We start from the raw sequence: 18,139 nt of genomic DNA, 5'->3' as shown, positions 1-18,139 counted from the left end.
GAGGAACAGGAGTCCAAGGTCATCCTGGACTTCATAGTGAGTAGGAACCAGCCTGGTCTACATAAGCACATCTCAGAAATACAACAAAACAGGCATAAAAATGCAACATTTACACATAAATCATAATTTTTATTTACTCATAAAATTAATTCTAAAGTGTCAGAACATAGTTAAGAATGGAGTTGTGTGAGAATTCTGAGCTCTTATGAGAAAACTCCATGTGAACAAACAGTAGTGTTGTAACCTCTGTGCCTCCGCATCATGGGTTGTTCTTGGATTGTGCTTTTGTTCCCCTCCCAGGTGTAGATATGAGTGAGTTTACTTCAGATTATTCATTATAACTGGCTCTTATTTGTTTATATGCCTTTATGGAAAAATATGTTTTTGCCATGTGTGGCCTGTTCTTGTGACTTTAAACTTTACTTAGGTGACTCTTTTTAACCCTCAGAATATATATTGTCTGATGCTCTGAACAAAGTTGGCTATTGTATGGGACTTCAGTCTGCCTCATATTTAGGTCCTGCTCTCCCAGGTTCACACCACCAACTAGAGGGAAAAGATTAAACCATCCTATTTTAAAAAGTACCAGTCAGAAGGATCCCAAAGCAATTAAGCCATGTTAACTGATCCTTGAGTTTTACTTATGTTGTGAGTTTGGGAAATTGAGATACAGCAAAATTTATATTTCTTACCTAGAACTTAATAATATGTCTGTTAATATTACATAACATTTTGGCAAGTCTTAACTAAGACATTCATGATGTAAAACAGCATTCTAATATTAGTGTTCATATTTTCTGATATACATGTGAAATTCAAAACTGTCAATTTGTTTAGAGCAATGCTTTAGCCATATTATTTTCAGCAGATCCTGAACTAAGACACAAAATTGATTAATTTTCTATATTAAATATAAAACCTGGGGCTAGAAAGATGGCTCTGCAGGCAAAGTACCTGTTGCCAATGATAATGACATGAGTTCTGTCCCAGGGACTCCCATGGTTGAGGGAGACAAATGACTCCCACAAGCTGTCTTCTACATGACAAGCTCTGTGAACCCATATATAGAAACATACACAAGAAAAAGACACATAAAAAGTTCTCAATGTAAAATTTCGATTGTGTATTACTTTACAGTGTTTAAATATCTTAGAAAGCTTACAATAAGGAATTATAGGAAGAAAACTATGAACTGCCTTTATATTTCTAAGTATAAAAACTAGAAAGTTTCCATTGCTAGGCTCCTTTAAAAATGAAGCTCAATACTTAATCTAGATCTGGGTATACTACAGACCAAATTTACTCAGAATCTGTACCATCATATTAAGTGTTACCCTGAAAGTATCACATTTAAGATGAGCAGAAATACTAATCAGGTGACTGCTGCTGTTAAAATACAAGCTTGTGTATATTATATATATAGTGTACACAAATAAATGTGTGAATATATATATTTGTATCTACAGAAAGGATATGATTCATCTAATCATAAAAACATTTTTAAAGATGTGTTTCTTTTTGCTTCTGTGTATGTGTTTATTTCTGTGTATTTGATATTTGTACATAGATGCCTGTGGAGGCCTGAAGACAGTGTCAGAGTCCCTAGAGCGAAAGTCACAAGAGGTTGTGAGCTGCTCAACTCGCTTTGGGTGCTCGGAACTGAATGTGGGAACTCTGGAAGAGTAGCATGTTCTGTCAACTCCTTAGCAATTGCTCCATCCTCAGAAAAATCTTGATTATTGAAGAAAACCATTACCAGAGGAAAGAAACCAGCCTTCAGAATGAAAAACAAAAAGGCAAAAAACGAAAACCTTTACAAATACACATCTGAGAGAAGATTAACATAAAATCTATTAAGAAATCTAAAAATTAAATATCAAACCACTTCAAATCATCCAATGGGCTAATGTTCTCAAAGGAAGACATACAAATGGGCAATAATATTTGAAAGTGTTCAGTATCCACAACAATCAGTATTGAAAACTTCTTGGAGATTCCATCTTACTCCAATCAGAATTGCTCTAAGAAAACAAGTGACAACAAATTGGTGATGCTGAGGAGCCCTTACACATTATCCAATAAAACACAAACTGGTGCAGTCACCATGGAAATCTGCATCGTGCCTCCTCAAATTCTAAAGCTAGAACTACTGCATCCCAGCTATGCTTGGCTTGTTTTATGTCAACTTGATATAAGCTAGTATCATCAAAGAAGAAGGAAGCTAAATTGATACAATGTGTCTAAGATACAGCAAGCCTATCGGGCATTTACTTACTTAGTGACTGATTTGGAAGGGCCTAGCGTGAGTAAGGCAGCCCCTGAGCTGGTGGTCCTGGGTTCTCTAAGAACACAGGCTGAGCAAGGCATGTTGAGCAAGCCTGTAAGCTGCACCCCTCCATGGATTTCTGCATTAGCTCCTGCCTCCACGTTTCTGCCCTGTTTGAGTTCCTGTCCTGATGTCTTTTGATGATGAACAGTGCTGTGGAAGTGTAAGGAAAATAAACCTTTTCCCTTCCAACTTGCTTTGGTCATGGTATTTCATCACAGCCATGGTAACTATGAGACATCAACTATATCACTTCTGGGCATACAGCCCAAGGAATCTACATCAACACAGACAGTTGCACATCTAGGTTTACTGGTGCACCCTTGTCAATAGAGAACATATGGAACCATCATATCAGCAGATGAATGAATAAAGAAAACGTGATTCAAAAACACAATGGAAGTTTATTCCACTATAAGGAATAAAATCATGATTATCAGCCTGTTTTTAATCTAGAGATTATTAGACAAACTATGGAGTAAATGTCACATTACAAAGGCACCCAATTTCATCAACATAACATAACTTGAAAAGATGGATGTGGTAAAGTCAGGCCACTTTCTGCAGCTGTTAGTTTACAATGACTGACTTAAAATTTGGAGAAGCCTGGCCACTGAGACACTCCAATCTTGGCTGGGGTGGGGGGTGGGGGTCCTTTCCTCTTTGAGTTGACTCGGCATAAAGTTAAACTTTGTATGTCACAGATCTCTACAGCCTTATGTATTCAATGTGTGACCCTAGATGGCGTGCTGCTTTCTCCTTTCATGGCTTCTTTTTCTGCATTAAATAAGTGAGACAATGAGTATTACATTTTATTCTATTTATTAAGTCTTCTCAACTGAACAACTATTCCCTCTGGGAAAACAAGAACCATTTTAAATATTCCTCATATGTACATTGCATAGTTTCTTTTCAAGAATGATAAAATCCTATATAACAGTTCCAATAAGTTAACATTTTTTTGTGTGCATAACAATACCTAAGGAGTAATAGCCATTCTTGTTTATGGGTTCAAAAATAAAAATTTTAATAGGCTGGGAAAGTAGCTTAGTTGGTGGGATACTTGCTTAGCAAGCATGAAGCCCTGGCTTTTGCCTCCAGTACCACAATGAAAGGAGGTGTGGAGTACATGCCTGTAATCCCAGTGCTCTGAGATGGAGTAGGACAGAAAAAACGGTGATGGTCATTCTCTGCAGGTCATTCTCTAAATAAATGAGTTCAATATTTGGCTAATAATTCTAGATATAGGATAATATTTTCAATTTACTAAGATAGCAAGGTTATCTTGTTAGCCTTAAATTAATCAGAATTATGATTTTAATATTTTATTGTATTCCTTTACTATTAAATATTCTGCCGCTATGTTAATTTATCAAATATTGATAATTTTAAATGAATTATTATTTTTCTGTGATGTCATTGTAATGCTATTTCTTTTAAAAATTGAAAGATTAAATATATTACATATGAAAAACCTGACCTTAACAAGCTGGAAGTCAGGTTGATATATGTAAGTTCTTGCCTCAAAAATGAAATAAAATAGAAAATTTGAGCATAAACTTAGGACTGGAATAAGTGCTTTAGATTTTAGAAAGCAAGCCTCCAGACTGTTCATGTTAAAGTCAGACTTCTGGAATAGCACATCTCTCATCTTAAAAGCGTAGATGACTTGCAGAAAATCTCCCAGCTAGCTAAGAAATAAAGTAGAAATGAAACTATTAGCTAAGATTCTAAATAAATTTCACTCTTTGGATGATAAACATCAAAGGCAAATAACTCTGCTGCTGTCAAATTCTTGTGTCCAGGTGGAAACATCAGGGTTAGATTGTGTGTGCCTGTCAAAGCAGCAGTGTTTCCCAGGGGCCAGGAGCCCAAGCGTGTTCTCCCTCACAATTCTGCTTTCATCTTTTCCTTTCATTTCCTTACTGGAAAGCCAGTCCCATGCCATCTTTAAAAGCTGGCTACAAATGTAGGTCACTGGCAGCAGCGTTGCACTGTTACACGTTGTTTTCTTAGTCTTCAGTTTGCTACAGAAGCTCCAAGTGTGGCTGCCAGGGGAGGGCCTGAAATTCTAAATAAGCTCTCACAATACCCAGGGGTCAGGGGCAGAGTCACCATGGGGGCCAAAGAACACAATTTTAGCTCAACAGAATCACAGTATTAAACACTAAAAAGCACACTGATGGCAGAAGATGTGGGAAGAAATAAAATGCTGGTCAGGAAGTAAAGAAAACGTGATTGTGAGGTCTGCTTGCAAAGGAACGTCTGGTATCTGTAAAGCTGAGATGGATAAAATATATAGGTATCATAGTTTTAAGTAAATATACTAATAGCATAATTTAGAGGATGTAAAATACATGGGGCAATACTAACAATAAGCTACCGAGCACATGATTTAAAAAGTGAAATGGTGCAAAGGCTGGATATGTTTTAATTATTTGTAATATGATATTTTGCTTTCATTCTGAATCACTGCAATAAAAATTTCAGATAAGTAAGATAAAACTGTTGAAGGGATATTGAACTCATTTTTTCCTTCTCTTTACTATTTTCTAGCAGAAAAATGATGCCTGGATCTGAGATAGTTTGTATTCTTTACATTTAGCCCTGCAGTGTAACGGCACAGTGCACTGCCCCCTCCTTCAATAGTCACATTTTTAGTGTCTTCTGAGTTATATAACAAATAGATGGTAAATAGAGACTTAAATATCTAAATTCCAGATTGTCAGAAGGAAAAGAAAACTGTAATAATTCGAATGCTGCATATACTACTTGGCAAAAATACTGCTCTAATTAACTCAATAACTAATATCTTTCATTTCAGTTTCAAATAAAGCAGAATTATGATAAAATAAGCCAGATTTAAATAAATGAGTTCAATATTTGGCTAATAATTCTAGATATAGGATATTTTCAATTTACTAAGATAGCAAGGTTATCTTGTTAGCCTTAAATTCATCAGAATTATGATTTTAATATTTTATTGTATTCCTTCACTATTAAATATTCTGCCGCTATGTTAATTTATCAAATATTGATAATTTTAAATGAATTATTATTTTTCTGTGATGTCATTGTAATGCTATTTCTTTTAAAAATTGAAAGATTAAATATATTACATATGAAAAACCTGACCTTAATTTTAAATTTGAGCTACAAATTTAATGGTGGTATAATGTTAAATATACAGGCTTTATAAAACATCAAATTAGGATGCTCCAGCCAGTAGTCACATATTTTTCCTGCCAGTAACTGTGTGTTTGTCCTAATTACATATTTAAAAACTCACCATTCAATCTTGCCTGAAGCATCCTGGCTAATATTGGAGACAGGGCATACTGCATATAAAAAACAAGTCAAAAATTTAATACAACAAACTAAAAGAATCACCCTTTGCTCTGGATAATAGATAGTTTACTCTGTATGAATATTACTTATCTGGCATGTCATCACTATCAAATAAGCAATCAAAGTTTTAGCATTGACCTTGCTATAAAATGAATCAGCATTTACTTATGATAATTTTCTTGAATTCCACAGATAATATCAACAAATGACATTAAACTTGTATAAAGGAATGTAGTATAAAATACTATTATCTTCAACTTACAAAGAGATGTTTGTGTGCACATATTATTTCTATTACATGAAAAAAACCTGCTGCTAAATGTTTGAATACCTCTACATAAGAAAATGGATTTTTTTTTTTTTCTATTTTAGAAAACATTCCATAGGAAGTAAATTTTCTTGGGCAGTTACTCATCCACTAAATTTAAGATTACTAAGAAAATCTTTTAGATAAAAAAGTTAACTAGAAAAATACTTACAATATGTTTTTTAAAGATTTCACACAACACCACATATACTGTTCTATAGGATTTTCTAAGGGGTATAATTTCTCTAAGCTACATCTAAAAACCTGCTTCCTGAGGGAGCCCTGACTACAATAGGCATGAATATCTTCTCAAAGAATGATGGATAAATTGCTGGGTGGTTGTATAATATATCTTAGGCAGCTGATGAGGCTTTTTATCTCTAACTTGTCTTTCATTTATACAGTTTTAAGATAATTATGGTCTATAAGATTGTCTTTCCCCTCTTCGACCAGAAATACTTGCCTTGGTTATAGATTTGAGAAGTAAGAAATAAGCAATCACCCCATTATTTTTTTTTCTTGTACTCTATTTCTAAACACTGCTAATACTATGATTTTGGCCACTCACTATTGACCCCCTTGGTAAAAAATGAAATTTTAAGTTTAATTATAATTGTGTTGGACAATACTGAAATTCTAAGAAAATATTATTTAGATAAACCTACTTACCTGTATCAGTATTTAACATCTCAATTTATACTACAAAATATTTTGTTTATTCTTCTCAGAGATACTAAAATATTTCTGTGTAGTGAAAATTTTGGATTCTTTAAAAAAAACACAGCAATGTTATAAAAACATGTTTTTGTTTTAATCCTAGGCTATGAGGCTGTTTTGTAGCAGCTGACTATGTTTAGCCACATGCTCTAGCAGGGGCATGATTTTTGCCAGCTATGGATAGTTTCTGCAGTTGTGTGACATTTGGAATTCTGGGTACCTTTCAGAGGGTATATAAATGCTAGAACACCCATGGTGGAGTTGGTTAGTTGTTGGATGCTGTTGTTTGTAGTTTGTTAAGTAGTCATATGCAAAGAAGAAACATCAACAAGAAGTTAGATATCCCGATGGCAAAAGATGGAGCCTGCCCCCAGGAGCTAGACACCCCTAACCAGCAGGAAGTAGTCTGACAGTAACAATCACATCGCCCCCTTTCTTTTCTATCCTTTACTCTCTGTCTAATGTTAGGAGGTTGAAAGGGTGGAAGAAAAGGGGTAGAGAAGTGTGGAAAAAGAAGATCCCACAAAGTAGGTAATGATGGTTGTATGTCTATACTGGTATTATAAAGTATATGAATAGTTTAAATGTTTGGCATTTAAACTAATACTTAAACTATTACTATTAAACTCATATTTTTATAAACCATTATATTTTTAACACATATAAATACTAAGTGGACCACATTAAATATGCATGTATTAAAACGACATTGCTGAATTTTCATAGAAAAGAAGAATGGTATTTGTTTAAAACATACTCTACTCCTTTTCCATAAGAAACATAAGAAATATAAAATGAGATGACTGAAAATTTAGGAAATATTACCAAGTGTAGGAGTCTATATTAGATTATAATATATTAGATTATAATATATTAGATTATAATATATATATTAGATTAAGTACAGTAGAGTTGTATAAAATATAAGCACAAAAATTAAAATAATTTAAAATGAGCTGCTAAATAGTATTTAAGAGAACATTAAAAATACACACTATTTTTAACACAATCTTTGAGTAGTAATTTATATAACGTGATTTCATGTTTTATGTTTTGTTTTTGTTTATATGATGTTTCTTTTCTAAATACCATAATACCATACATTCAATTTTATCGTCTTGATAAATATTCAATTATGGAACACAAAATTGGCATTTAAATAAAAATTACTTGTTCTGAGCTACTTTTAAAGAAAAGAATTTTAAAATGAAGTATTAACTCTTCATGTTATAAAAGCATAACTACTGCTTAGAAGCATTAGGCTTTGTGGCAACAATTAGAAATGTTCTAAGTGGAAATTTATATGATATCATCAGAACACGCTCAAAACACAGTATGGTAGAAAGTAACACAGTGATTACCTGGGGTTAGACAGTGAGAGAAAGAGGGAGCTGCTGGTTAAAACACACAAAACTTTTGGCTCTGAATTAATTCTGGAAGCATCGAGATTACGGCTAAAAATACTGGATTGTATACCTAAGGTAAAAGTGGCCTAAACTGTTTTCACTACACCAACAATGACAACTAAAGTATATCATAGGTGTGGGAATCGTTCGTTTCACAGTGAACACACACACAAAACTCACGTTATACATCTTAAAGATACACAATTTTCACTTCTCAATTACACTTCAGTAAATTTTGGTGTAAGGAACAATATCTAAAGAAAAATAGTCACAACTTTAAAACAAAGGAACAGGGCTGCAAAGGTGTTTCAGTGGTTGAGGGCACTTGTTACTTTCGAAGAGAACACAAATTAGGTACCCAACATGGACATGGAGTCTCAAAACTTTCTCTAACTCCAGTTTCAAAGGATCTGACAACCTCTTCTAATCTTTGTGGGCATCAAGTCCTCACAAAATGAGGCAAATGTAGGCAAACCCTCATACACATAAAATAAAATAAATACTTATTTTAAAAGAGAAATAATAAAAAATAAAGGAAGAATTACTTAAGCTTGTCTAGAGAAAAGATTCTTAAGATTACAATATCACATTATGTATATATAAATATTTTAAGAGATTACTGGAAGAAACTGGCTCAAAGTACTTGTTGAACCTGATGAATCCCAAAGACCTGAGGAGTGAGTTTTCAAGGTCTGAGAAGTCAGGTGTGGAAAGTCTGAGGTCAGGACAACTGAAGGTATAATCCCAATGTGAAGGCTGACAGGTTCTGGCATTCAACGGATCGGATAAAACTCAGTCATACTAGACAAAACAATGATTTTTACTCAGCATAAAAAAAAATTCAATGTCAGTATCATCCAAAAACCTTACACTATACTCAGAATAATGTCTGACCAAGTATCTGGATACTGTGTGGCTCAGTCAGGTCTGAAATTGAACATTAAAAAGATATAATTTTATTTCCTTAGAGTATTCATATACATGAAAATGCATTTATTTATCCCACTATAATAAGCACCAAAATATAGCCATAAATAAGACAGAAGAAAGCTATGCCTTCATGGGAATACTGAATAAACAAACACATAAAGAAAAATAAAAGTCTGATCTCTATAAAAGAGTCATGTTAGTTTTAAGTTCAGTATTATGGTACCTTTTGTGCCTGAGTCTCTAAGTTTGTTGTTGTCATTAACTGATATTGAAAATATTTTATGCTAGCAACTCCTTATAAATAATGTTACAGTTTAGATCCGGAGTTTGCCACAAAGGTCTATGTTTTAAAGGCTTTGTTACCATCCTATTACTGTACTATGAGGTGGTATAAAACCTTTAGGAGACAGGAGCCTCTTGCAAAGAGGTTACCTGTTTAGGTTAGAAATGGAAACCCTTAAAAGATACTGGGACTCTGGCCTCTGCTCCCTTACCAGAGACCATGAGGTGAATAGACGCCCCCATATGTTCCCATGATGTCTGTCACAAGCCCAAAGCAATGAGTTCTAGTGATCATAGACTGAAAACATGAGACAAAATTAACCATTCCACTTAAAATGTGTGTTTTATTTATATGCATGTGTGTACACCTGTCTGCATGAGTTTATATAAACCATGTATGTGCAGATGCCCAAGGAAGTTAGAAGAGACATCCTGGAACTGGAGTTATATATGGTTGGAGCCTTATGATGTGGGGAGTGGTAACTAAACCTGTGTCTTCTACAAGAGCAGTAAGTGCTCGAAACCCTGGAACCTTTATAATTTTAAGGTAGATCATCTTAAGTAATGTGTCACGGGAATGGAAAGCTGATTAATATAGAGGACATACACTTGAAATTTCCCTGACTATATGCTAAAAGAAAAATTGATCCATATCATGAACTTGGTTCAAATAATGGCTTAAATTAGGATCTAATTTAAATTGTTCTCTATAAGGTAGAAGGCATTCTTGCCTTAAGAAAAGATATAACATAAATTGTATATTTTATCATTACTGTTTATTACTTCATGACTGGGCTTTATCCAATCTGTTCAATGCCTGAACAAAATGAAAGGCCTGATTATTTTGAACATAAGACTTTTCTGACATGACTGGATTTGAACTTGAGCCTTGTCTGTTTTCTGTCTTCTGACCTAACTGAAACATCATCTTGTCTCCAACCTGTCAGCTTTCACACCGGATTGCACCTTCAGTTGTCCTGACCTCACGCGTTCAGATCTGACTTCTCAGACATCAAAAACTCACTCTGCAGAAGGAAAGAGTCACTTCAGGCATTCTCAAAGAAAAAGAATATCAAATGATGAGTATTTATAATTTCGGTCCCTTCTAATTTCTATCTTTGTCTTTTTTATTGATAAAATTCCAGGCACTCCACAGATATTTCTTAGTTGGTTACTGAGCATTCTCTTATTATACTGAATATGTAGAGCATTACCAACAACATTCAACAATACTGTTTTAAACATTTAAATTTCTTTACATAGGTTTAGAATAAAACTTTTAATTAATCTTTGCAGTAAAAATGCCAAATACTAGAATCCAAGATGGAGGCGCCGAGAGGATACTATGACTAAAGAACAGGATAGCAGTGACTGTACAGCGGCCAACAGACGGAACTCTGGGCCTTAAACACCAGTGATAGTGTTTCCCAGGTGAGAGGAAACGCCACGGTTTGGAAAGCAATAGGGTCCATTCTCAGGTCACACAGCTAAACCCCGGAAAAGTTCCTGGGTCCTAGCAGGTGCTCAGTCTCCAGCCCAGAGCCACACACCTGCATGCTCTGATCACCTTCCCAGACTGAACTGTGGGCCCCACAAAACCAGAGCCTGGGATTTCCAGTTGAGAGAAAACCCCACAGTGAAGGAATCAATCGGGACCAACCTCAGGTCACCCAGACAATCCTTGGAAAAAGTCCTGGGGTCTGGCAGGCACTCAGCTGACAGCCTAGATAGAGACCTGCCTGAGTCAGACTCACCTTCCCAGAGAGAACTGTGGGCCCCAGGGCACCAGAGACTGGGTTTCCCTAGGGAAACCACATGGTGAGGGAAACCTCAGGTCCTACCTTAGGACATTCAACCAACCTCCCTCCCCAAAGTTCTTGGGGAAAAGTTTCCGGCTTCCTGCAGGCATCCAGTCACCAGCGCAGAGGCACTCGCCTGTGCCTGCCTGCTCTACTTGCCATCCCAGACTGAACTGTAGACCCCAAAATAACACAGACAGAGTCTCCCTGTTGGGAGGAAACCCCACTGTTGGGGAAACATCAGGTCCGACCTCAGGACACCCAGCTCCAGAAAAGTTTCTGGGTTCCCACAGGCTCCAGGTTCTAGCCTTCTGCCTCACACGAGTGCTGTGATCACCTGACCCTGATTACCGCTTGGGTGCTGGGGCACAAGCTCCAACCTCAGACCTACAGAAGGCTCAGATCCATGGGTTAAGACCCGAGACACTCCTAAAAGGCACAACCTGTCCCCCTACCCAAACTGACCAAATCTCGGGGCTCCCTGGATTTGTCAAGAGCACCACCAAACACAGTGAAAGAGCAGCAGCTGCAGCAGCAGCTCACTAAAGTCAGAGCAAGTAACCCAGCAGCAGGACAGCTATTTCCAGGACTGCTCCTGGTAAGAAGAGAGCCCCCCTGACTACCAATGACCATAGTTATTACCACATAGGTCCATATGCATGAGGTGAGCTGTGACAATTCCTAAGAAGCACCAGCCATTTGTTGATCATACCCAAAAAGCTGAGGAGGCCTCCTTCAGGAACAATCATCTTCCTACCAAGGGGATTCTCCCCATCCCAGGATTCCAGGAGGTACCAGAAACTAAGAGCCAATACCTAAGACAGCCAGATGGGTAGAGGCCAGTGTAAAATCACAACCAACAAAAGCCAAAGCAATACATTTACAGAACCCAGTTATCCAGGGGCAAGCAGCCCTAGACACCCTATTATAACTGAAATCCAAGAAGACAACCTTACATCTATGCTTATGAAGAGGTTAATGGAGAAAACAAATAAAATGTGTAAAGAATTAGAGGAAGATAAAGTCAAACACATTATGGGCACCCATAAAGAAACAGAAGAAAATAAAGTCAAACAAAGTATGGCCACCAATAAAGAAATAGAAGAAGATAAAGTCAAACAGATTATGTCCATCTGTAAAGAAATGGAGGAAGATAAAGTCAAACAAAGTATGGCCACCCATAAAGAAATACAGGAAGATGCAGACAGTTTGTAGCCTTCAGAGAAGAAACAATTAAGTCATTGAAGGAAATAAAAGAAACAGAGGAATGTTCAAACGAACAGGTGATGGAATTGAAGAAAAATACAGTCAGATTGATGAAGAAAGTGAAAAAAATGGTTCAAGATCTGAAGACAGAATTGGAAAAAAAAACAACACAAATGGAGGAAATCATAGACAGGAAGAACTTAGGGAAGAAAACAGGAACTACAGAGGTAAGCATAACCAACAGACTACATGTAATGGAAGAAAGACTCTCAGGTGTGGAAGATACAATGGAAGAAATTGATGTATCTGTCAAAGAAAATGTTAAATCTGAAAAATTCCCGACACAAACCATCCAAGAAACCCGAGACAACATGAAAAGACAAAACCTAAGAATAGGAATAGAGGAAAAAGAAGATTCCCATCTTCAAGATCTAGAAAATATTTTCAACAAAATCACAGGAGAAAATTCCCCCAATTTAAAGGAGAGGCCTATAAGCATACAAAATGCCTACAGAACACCTAATAAATTAGACCAGAAAAGAAAAATCCTCCTGCCACATAATAATCAAAACATTAAGTATATATAGCAAAGAAAAAGTACTAAAAGCTGCAAGGGAAAAAGACCAAGATACAATGGCAAACCCATCAGAACCACACCTGACTTCTCAACAGAGCAAGCCAGAAGGGCCTGGACAGATAACATGCAGACCCTAAGAGAACACAAATGTCATCTCAGGCTACTGCACCCAGCAAAACTCTCAATCATCATAGATGGAGAAAAGAAGATATATACGACAAAAATAAATTTAAACAATACCTTTCTCCAAATTCAGCATTACAGAAGATACTAGGAGGAAAAATACAACCCAAGAAAGCTAACTACAATCAGGAAAACACAGGAAATAAATAACCTCACTACAGCAAAACTAAATATAGTCAAGCACACAAACACACTACCACAACCAGCATCAAAATCAAAGGATCTAACAGCCACTGGTCATTAATCTCTCTCAACATCAATGGACTCAATTCTCCAATAAAAATAATACAGACTAACAGAATGGATGCATTAACAAGACCCAAGAATTTGTTGCATACACGAAACACACCTAAGTCACAAAGATAGATATTACCTGAGAGTAAAGAGCTGGAGGACATTTTCCTAAGCAAATGGATCTTAGAAGCAAGTAGAAGTAGCCATTCTAATATCTAATAAAATACTTCCAACCAAAAATGAAGAGATGGGGAAGGTCACTTCATACTCAACAAAGGAAAATTCCACCAGGAAGACATCACAATCCTGAACATCTATGCGCCAAATACAAGGGCACCCACATTTGTAAAACAAACATTAATAACACTTAAACCACACGTAGACCCCATGCATTAAAAGTGGGAAACTTCAACACCCCACTCTCAACAAACGGCAGGTCAAGAAAACAGAAATTTAGCAAGAAACAATGACTCTAACAGAGGTCATGAATCAAATGGACCTAATAGACATCTATAGAACCTTTTACCCAAACACAAAAAAAATTAACCTTCTTCTCAGCACCTCATGGAACCTTCTCCAATATAGACCATATAGTTGGTCACAAAGCAAGCCTCAACTGATGCAAGAAGATTGAAATAATCCCTTGTATCTTATCTAACCACCATAAACTAAAGCTGAACCTCAAAAAAGAAAAGAAAAAAAACAGAAGTAGCAAAAAACCTACACACATATGGACACTGTAAACTCACTACTCAATGACAGCTGGGTCAGGGAAGAAATAAAGAAAGAAATTAAAGTCTTCCTAGAATTCAATGAAAATGAAGGCACAACATGCCCAAACTTATGGGACACAATGAAAGCAGTGCTAAGAGAAAAGTTCACAGCACTAAGTGCCTTCAAGAGAAATTTGAAACATCTCATACAAGCAACTTAATGGCTTACTTGAAAGCCCTAGAATAAAAAGAAGCAGACACACCCAAGAGGAGTAGATGGTTGGAAATAATAAAACTTAGAGCTGGAATAAATAAATTAAAGAAAACAATTCAAAGAATCAAAGAAACAAAGAGCTGGTTCTTTGAGAAAATCAACAAGATAGACAAACTCTTTGCCAAACTAACTAAAAGACAGAGAGACACTATCCAAATCAACAAAATCAGAAATGAAAAGGGGGACATAACTGGACATAACTACAGACATTGAGGAAATCCAAACAATTATTAGGTCTTACTTCAAAAGGCTATACACAAAAAAATTTGAAAATCTAAATGAAATAGACAATTTTCTGGATTGAGTCCACTTACCAAAGCTGAATCAAGACCAGGTAAATAAATTAAATAGTCCTATATCCCCTAAGGAAATAGAAGCTGCAATCAAAAGACTCCTATCCAAAAAAAAAAAAAAGAAGAAGAAGAAAAAAAAAAAAAAAAAAGCCCAGGGCCAGATGGTTTCAGCACAGAATTCTACCAGACATTCAAAGAAGAGCTAATACCAATACTCTTCAAACTATTCCACAAAAAAGAAACAGAAGGGACATTACCAAACTCAATCTATGAAGCCACAGTCACCTTGATACCTAAACCTAACAAAGACCCATCAAAGAAACAGAATTTCAGGCCACTCTCCCTTATGAACATTGATGCAAAAAACTCAACAAAATATTAGCAAACAAAATCCAAGAACACATCAAAGATATCATCCAGTATGACCAAGTAGGCTTCATCCCAGGTATGCAGGCGTGATTCAATATATGGAAATCCATCAATGTAATCGACCATATAAACAAACTGAAAGAAAAAGAAACCACATGGTAATCTCCTTAGAGGCTGAAAAAGCATTTGATAAAAATCCAACATTTGTTTACATTTAACGTCCTGGAGAGATCAGGGATATAAGGCACTTACCTAACTATAGTACAGACAATATACAGCAAGCCTATAGCCAACATCAAATAAATGGAGAAAAACTTAAATCAATCCCACTAAAATCAGGGATAAGGCAAGGCTGTTCACTCTCTCCATATCGCTTCAACATAGTCCTTGAAGTCCTTGCTAGAACAATAAGACAATTAAAGGAGATCAAGGGGATACAAATCGGAAAGGAAGAGGTCGAAGTATCTATTTGTAGATGATATAATAGTATAAATGAGTGATACCCAAAATTCTACCAGGAAACTCCTTCAGCTGATAAACACTTTCAGCAAAGTGGCTGTATACTAAATTAACTCAAAAATAATCAGTAGCCCTCCTGTATACAAAAGACAAATGGGCTGAGAAAGAAATTGGGGAAACAACACCCTTCACAATAGCCACAAAGGACACAAAATACCTTGGTGTAACCCTAACCAAGCAAGTCAAAGATTGCATGAAAAAAATTACCAGAATCTGAAGAAAGAATTAGAAGAAGATATCAGAAGATAGATATCCCCTGCTCATGGCTTGGCAGGATTAACATAGTAAAAATGTCCATTTTACCAAAAGCAGCCTGCAAATTCAATGTAATTCCCATCAAATTACCAACACAATTCTTTACACCTTGAAAGAAAAATTCTCAACTTCATATGGAATAACAAGAAATCCAAAATCCCCTGTGTGTCTTTCTGCTTCTGGGATACCTCACTTAGGATGATCTTTTCCAGTTCCCACCATTTGCATGCAAATTTCATGATTTCCTTGTTTTTTATTGCTGAGTAATATTCCGTTGTATAGATGTACCACAATTTCTGTATCCATTCCTCAACTGAGGGGCACCTGGGTTGTTCTAGCTTCTGGCTATTACAAATAAAGCTGCTACAGACATGGCTGAGCAGATGTCCTTGTTGTATACTTGAGCATCTTTAGGTTCAACATACTAAAATTTGTACACCAAAGAAACTAATCAACAAGGACAACTCTGGCTAAGATGTTCAATCCCCATTCAAAAAAGGCAAAGAGGATGGACATCAGAAGAGGGAGAAAACAGGGAACAGGACAGGAGCCTACCACAGAGGGCCTCTGGAAGGCTCTACCCTGCAGGGTATCAGAGCAGATGCTGAGACTTATAGCTAAAGTTCGGGTAAAATGCAGGGAATCTTATGAAAGAAGGGGGAGACAGTAACATCTGGAGAGGATAGGAGCTCCACAAGGAAATCAACAGAACCAAAAAATCTGGACACAGGTTTCTTTTCTGAGACTGATACTCCAAACAAGGATCATTCATGGAGTTAACCTAGAACCCCTACACAAATGTAGCACATAGCAGTTCAGTGTCCAAGTGAGTTCCATATTAATGGGAACAGGGACTTTCTCTGACATGAACTGATTGGCCTGCTCTTTGATCACCTCCCCCTTAGGAGGGAGCAGCCTTACCAGGCCACAGAGGAAGACAATGCAGACAGACCTGTGAGACCTGATATGCTAGGGTCAGAGGACCTCCCCTATCAGTGGTCTGGGAAAGGGGCACCGGAGAAGTAGAAATGTGGGCGGAATTGGGAGGAGATGAGGGAGGGGGCTACAGCTGGGATACGAAATGAGTAAATTCACATAAATATGTACACCTAAAGAAGATAAACAAGAAAGAGGACCATGGGTAAGATGATCAATCCTTATTTAGAAAGACAAATGGGATGGACATTGGCAGTAAGAGAAAACAAGTAATAGGACAGGAGCCTACCACAGAGGGCCTCTGAAAGACTACCTAGAAGTGTATCAAAGCAGATGCTGAGACTCATAACCAAACCTTTGGCAGAGTGCAGGGAATCATATGAAAGAAGGGGGAGTTATTATGACCTGGAGAGGACAAGAGCTCCACAAGGACCAAATATATCAGGGCACAGGGGTCTTTTATGATATTGTTTCTCCAAACAAAGACCATGTATGGATATAACCTAGATGTAGCCCATGGTGGCTCAGTATCCAAGTGGGCATCCTATTAAGGGGAACAGGGACTATTTCTGACATGAACTCAATGGCTGGCTCTTTGACCTCCTGACCCTGAGGGAGGAACAGCCTTGCTAGGAGGAGGAGGAGGAGGAGGAGGAGGAGGAGGAGGAGGAGGAGGAGGAGGGGGAGGAGGAGGGGGGGGGGGGGGGGAGGGGGAGGTGGGGGAGGGGGGGGGGGGGGGGGAGGAGGAGGGGGAGGAGGAGGAGGAGGAGGAGGAGGAGGAGGAGGACATTGCAGCCAGTCTTGAAGATATTTGATAAGCTAAGGTCAGATGCAAGGGGAGGAGGACTTCCCCTATCAATGGATTTGGAAAGGGGCAGGGAGGAGATGAGGGTGGGAGGGCGGGATTGGGAGAGGAGGGATTGAGAAAGGGGGCTACTGCTGGGATACAAAGTAAATAACCTGTGATTAATATAAAAAATAATTATAGAAAAATAAAAAAAGAAAAAAGAAAAAATTTAAAAATGAACTTTAAAATCAAAAAAGCCGAATATTTTAATGACTTGGAACCAGGTAATTTTTGCATAGGTTAAGTAAAATCATAAAGCAGGGCCATGTGTAGTAGTGTACATCTTTAATCCTAGCACTTGGGAAACAGAGGCAAGTGTCTCAAATAAACAAAAATCAACCAAGCAACATAAAGCACTAAAAAGAATGTAATAAAAAAATTATTTTTATTCTTTGCTTTACCACATGGTACTTATTTCTTACATTTTCATCTAAAAAGTGAAAATGAATATGCTGACATCATTTTGCAGAATTCTTACAAGTAACAGTTACTTGATATTGTGGAAGCAGGTAAGCAAATCGTGGCTCTAGGAAATTGGTCTGAACATAGTAACAGATCAAATTCAAAAAAATGAGTTTTGCCCAACTGAGAAAATTAATTAGAAGTAAATGATTAGAG

At 36.9% G+C, this 18,139-nt stretch overlaps 1 protein-coding gene across 2 annotated transcripts in view; it reads right to left on the bottom strand.

Annotated features, from left to right (window-relative positions):
• The window catches only part of Elp4 (elongator acetyltransferase complex subunit 4), a 205,392-nt gene that overhangs the window by 165,537 nt on the left and 21,716 nt on the right, over window positions 1–18,139 (bottom strand). The window lies entirely within an intron of this gene.

This window comes from Psammomys obesus, unplaced genomic scaffold (genome assembly GCF_907164565.1).
Source record: "Psammomys obesus unplaced genomic scaffold, mPsaObe1.curated_primary_1811, whole genome shotgun sequence".
Classification (NCBI taxonomy): domain Eukaryota; kingdom Metazoa; phylum Chordata; class Mammalia; order Rodentia; family Muridae; genus Psammomys; species Psammomys obesus.
Note: the sequence above shows the minus strand (reverse complement) of the source record. Positions and strands in the feature narration are given on the sequence as shown.